This window comes from Chelonoidis abingdonii, chromosome 16 (genome assembly GCF_003597395.2).
Source record: "Chelonoidis abingdonii isolate Lonesome George chromosome 16, CheloAbing_2.0, whole genome shotgun sequence".
Classification (NCBI taxonomy): Eukaryota; Metazoa; Chordata; order Testudines; family Testudinidae; genus Chelonoidis; species Chelonoidis abingdonii.
This window is the reverse complement of record NC_133784.1, coordinates 9,466,175-9,471,536: the sequence shown is the minus strand read 5'-3', so window position 1 is coordinate 9,471,536 and position 5,362 is coordinate 9,466,175. Positions and strand designations below refer to the sequence as shown.

The 5,362-nt window shown below is 44.0% G+C and overlaps 1 protein-coding gene across 1 annotated transcript in view; it reads right to left on the bottom strand.

Moving 5' to 3' along the window:
• Positions 1-731: 731 nt before the first annotated feature.
• TMEM273 (transmembrane protein 273) overlaps positions 732-5,362 on the bottom strand; it is a 43,313-nt gene continuing 38,682 nt past the window's right edge. Inside the window, exon 6 of the mRNA XM_032766651.2 lies at positions 732-3,698. The gene's annotated coding sequence lies outside the window, so the exon portion shown is untranslated. The remainder of the gene's footprint in view (positions 3,699-5,362) is intronic.

Below are 5,362 nucleotides of genomic sequence, written 5' to 3'. Positions count from 1 at the left end.
CTCCTCTCGTTTTGTAGGAGTACAGAAATCGATTTAAAGAGCCCTTTAAATCGATATAAAGAGCAGTATAGTGTGGACAGGTGCAGCGTTAAATCGATTTAACGCTGTTAAAATCGGTTTAACAGCGTAGTGTAGACCAGGCCTAAATGTATTGATTGCTTACTTCTCTCATTAAAAAGGCATGGTGTATACGAAACCCTAACTGTTAGTAGGTGACCTACAAGTAAATGTTTGTTTTCTCATCTAAATGAGACAATCCATCATTACTCTGTCCATCTGTTAGGAGTAAGGAGCATAGTCCAGTAGGAAATAGTCAATGTAGTTGTCTGCATATCAGGGGGCCAATTCTGAAATCGTTCACACATGTATAAATCCAGAGTCACTCCAACGACTTCACTGAGCACTTTGGTGCTCAGCATCTCTGAAAACTAGGCACAAGGTGTCTCAGGTTGGGCACACAAACAGGACTTGATCGTGGGCAGAGGTCCCATTGAGTTCAATGGTGCAGGGTCAGAGCCCTCCGGAAGAATAAAGAATTAATGAGCACTTCTGCAAATGCTGACCATAGTGCTCTAAAGTGTGCTAGGCACTTCATAGACCAGGGGTAGGCAATCTATGGCACGTGTGCCAAAGGCGGCATGGGAGCTGATTTTCAATGGCACTCGCCCTGTCCAGGTCCTGGCCACCAGTCCGGGGGCTCTGCATCTTAAATTCATTTTAGATGAAGCTTCTTAAACATTTTAAAAACCTTATTTATTTTACATACAACAATAGTTTAATTATATATTATAGACTTACTTATAGAAAGAGGCCTTTTAAAAACATTTAAATGTATTACCGCCATGCGAAACCTTAGAGTGAATAAATGAAGACTCGGCACCCCACTTCTGAAAGGTTGCCAACCAGTTATAGACCCATAGTAGGCCAAGCCTTGCTTTGAAGAGCTTGCAGTCTAAGTAGACAGCACAGAGGCAGAGCATGGGCAGTAGGTGAAGCTTCCCCTGGGGTAAGCTAGCTCCCTGTCCCACATCTTCTTCGCTCGACCCCCACCTCTTCCACCTGTGGCCCCGTTCACACTCCATGCCAGCCCCTGCCGCTCGCCCTACCCCACATCACTGCATGTTGCATTCCTCCTCACACCCCTTCTCCCGAGGCCCCGGCCACGTGCACTCTTCGTGTCTCTCATCTCCTGCACCCCCTTGCCCTGTGAGGCCTCCACCACCCACAAGGATGCGGTGAGCGGCAAGGATCTCTGGAGATGAGGGGTGGAGTGGAGGAGAGGAAACATTCAGTTGCCAAGCAGTGGTGGAGGCCTCAGGGAAGGGGCGGAGCAGGGAGGGGAAGAGGCGGGGTGCAGGCGGGTCTACCATGGCCCAGATGGCAGGGTAGTGGCAGCTGTGGCCTATTATGCCCATTGCCTATGAGACAGAGTGAATGGGGAAGAGTTATCATACATTCACATTGCTCCTATTGAAATCACAGGCAAAGCTAGGCCACTCGTGAGTGCTTTTGAAACTCCCATCCATAATATATTTTTCATTCCTAGCCCATGTTCCCCTAGAGCATTATTCTTCAGCCCTTTAAACTTGCCTGATCTATATTATTAACCTTGACTCCCCAACCCTGCCCATTCACGGACGGTCTGTAATGTCCTATTTTCCCTGTCACTGTCATCTCATTTTCCTGTGCAGTTCTGCAAGGGTGTGAAGGAAAGAGTTGTTCATAAAGATAAGTAAAGGTACAACTTCCCTCCATGACCACATCCTCTCTCCTCTTCCAAACCAGAAGTCTTAATTAAAATGATGCTAAAGGAAGCAAATCAATTAAGAGATACCCTACACAATGCTTTATTCTCTCCTACCCACCCCCCGCACAAAATTACTTACAAATATCACATTACTGCTTTAGGTGATTTGTTAACATTGCAGTTCATTAGCAGCATTTGCTATTGAATCGGATAAAAGACACCTTGGGAATCCAGGCAAATCATTCTAATATAGTTCTTTTCTTTGTCTCGACTGCATTTCCCCCTATTCTGAGCAATGAACGATGAGGTGTATTTTAAAGCAGAGAGCTCCATGGTGACTAGTTTCACTAACATATTTGGAATCCTCCAGTTCGCTGAGTATAGAACAAATCATGTTTTTGTCAAGATTTTAGACACCGTAAACGTATTTTTTTTCTTCACAGGCGCAAAAAACTGGCATGAGAGCTGTGCAGTTATGATATGGCCAAGCAATGAATGTGCATTGATCGTTAAGACCCTCATTCAGCTCTTGCTTAACCATGCAGGATCAGCTGAGTCTGCTCCTGTTCATTACTGAATTGGGGCCTTCGTTTCCATGGTTCTGCAAACCCATGAACAAGTGGTCAGTCCTTATTGAGACACACTGCTTCCAGTTTGGGCTTCAGGCTACCACCACTGTTGAGTAAAAGGACAAATTCTGGTGCAGAACTGGAGAACTCCACTGATTTCAATTGAATTATTCCAGACTGATATTGATGTAACTGAGAGCAGAAGCTGGCTCTAAATTCAGATTTAGCAATCAAACCTAGGATTAAAACATGGTATTGTAGAATTTAAGTGTCTGTAGAGATGAGCCAGAGCTACAAAGTTTAGACTCACAGCTTAAAGGATGAAGTTGAGTGTATGCGCTGCACCTGGTGTGGCCCAATTATTAAATGTAAATATTTATGGGCTAATAGTTCTAAGTCTACAACAGTAAAGTGATTATTCAAATGAAAAGTTTTATTTGGGGATTAGAGATATATTGTTTTCTTAAACTCAGAGGTGGCATTGTGTTTTGAGTTCTGTTTTAGTTTGGCAGCAAACTGCATTGATGATCGGAATTCAAAGCATTAATCTATTGAATACTTTTCCCTCCATCTTTCTGTCCACCAAAATAGACTCAGATATTTACCCAGAAAATTATTAATAGTTTTTTGCACTGATTTTTCGTCTCCTTTTGTTCTTGTAATAGAAACTGATAAATTCCCAGGAAAAAATAAATAAAATAAAAAATGAAAACAAAGGCCACTTAACATATATTAAAGAAAGAACATGAATAATCCCTTTTCTCTACCATTATTTCTAGTTCAGATACAGAATTGAGGTCCCAGATCAGAACACCTGTAGCTTTTGCATCATGCTGGTGTTCAAAAACTAAATCTTATTCCACATTTTGCAAATGGCCCCTACATTTGCAATGGGCTGAGCAACCTCGCTTGCCATTTTCTCTCCCTTCAGCCCCATTTCTGAGGTGCTTGCTATGTCGATACAAATGAACGTTGTTGCTTGAACCCATCTCTAGTTCTAGGGCACCTTTGATTCCATTCATTTAAAAAAAAATCATATATTTATCATAGCCCATACAGGACCTGTTAATGAACAAAGCCTATCTCATGTGTATTTCCATCATGCATTCTCCTCAGGCACATGATATGAGTGCACAATGTGTTTTGAGTGCAGAGATAACCTTAGGTTGTGCACACTATAAAGCCTTTCCTGTAATCAGTTACTCGGTTCACTTTTTCAAAAAATTGAATTTGGGGCTGGTGAGACAGCCCCATGGACAAAGGTCTTCCATTGATGCAGAGATCAGGTACAGCAGTAGTTAAATGTCCAGTCTGAATGTACCCCGTTCCAAAATGGCTAGAGGTCAGTTGTATTTTGCTGTTCTTATGAATTGACGACTTCTCTGAAAAAGAAAAAAAAAATATCCTAGATAAACAAGACTTTATTTCTCTCCATTTGGCAGCAGTGATCTAGGGTAACATACTAAAGTTAGAGCTAGATAAATGTTATTTAGTAAATAAAAAAATATTTTTTTTAAATGGCAGGAAAGTCATTCTAATCCATTATGCCAGTTGGTTCTCAAACTTTTTGTATTGGCCACCACTTTCACAAAGCAAGCCTCTTGAGTTAAATAGTTACTGTTTAATACTGGAGGGCGGAGGAACGAAGAAACTTCGTCAGTATCACTGTTCACAGCAGACCTAGCACCCCATTGCCACCCTTACTTGTGCGCTGCTGCTGGCGGCAGGCACTGCCGCCAGTGCTGGGTGGCTAGAGAGTGGTGGCTGCTGGCTGGGTGCTCAGATCTGAAGGCAGCGCCACCGCCAGCAGCAGCACAGCACTGCAGGAGTAAAGCTGGCAATGTCATACCACGCCACCCTTCTGCAGAATGTTTGTGCTTTGTGTTGGAAGGGGTGGGTATGGGTGCACTAAGTCAAATTTTGGGGTGGCTATAGACCCTGCAAGCCTTCCCCAGGATCACCCCTGCTTGTGAGTCTGACTGTTAATTATAAATGGGGGGGTGGTGGCTGTTCTCAGTCTGTTGATTGGTCTGCGGTTTAATCCGGTTCTTCAGCTGCTGAATAATCAAGCTCTCTAATGTTGTCTCAGTCCCAGGACTGGCCTTAGGGAAAACTGCACCTTGGGCAAACTTCTGTTTTGACATCCTTTCTTTAGAGCCAGAGACCCTACCATGTGTGAGGCTGACAGCCAGCGACCCCCATGTAATAACCTCATGACCCCCAGTTTGAGAACCCTTGCATTTTATTCTAGTATTATTTGACCATTTCTACAGTCATAAAGATCCTCACAGTTAACTCTTGTTTGGCAGGACATCTCTGTGTCTTTACAGCTGTCCTGTTTTTATCAAATTAACTGTGACACACAAATACACTTATGTATTTCCAACCTGTGGATCTAGTTGTGGAAATGACTGCAGATGCATCTTCCCCTGCAAGAAGGGGTCAACTAACAGCATGCAGAGTCCCTGGCAGCAAGTAGCCTGGAGGACTGAGCACAGTGCTGGCAGGGGAGGCAGGAAATCATGTGACATAACCCCAGCTGTGAAACTCACTTGATGTGTGGTTTCATCAAGTTGCTTCATCTCAGTTTCTCTTTGTGTGAACTGCAGATAATACTGACCCACCTTTCTCACAGGGGTTGTGAGGCATAGCTGATGTTTGCAGAATGCTTTGAAGATGTTAAATGCTATAAATGTGTTGTTTTTATTGCTTCAAGGAATCCTGTTCTGCTTTTCAAACATAAAAGAGCTTTATAATGGCTGGTGCAGAAATGACGAAAGAGCTCGTTTAAACAAAATCTGGGATAGTTCTGTTCTTCTTCGAGTGCTTGCTCATATCCATTCCAGTAGGTGTACGCGCCGCGCGTGCACGTTCGTCGGAAACTTTTACCCTAGCAACTCAAGCGGGCCGGCAGGTCGCCCCCTAGAGTGGCGCCGCTATGGCGGGTGATATATACCCCTGCCGGCCCGCCCGCTCCTCAGTTCCTTCTTACCGCCGTGTCGCTCGTTGGAACTGTGGAGCGCGGCATAGCTGACCTCCACATCCC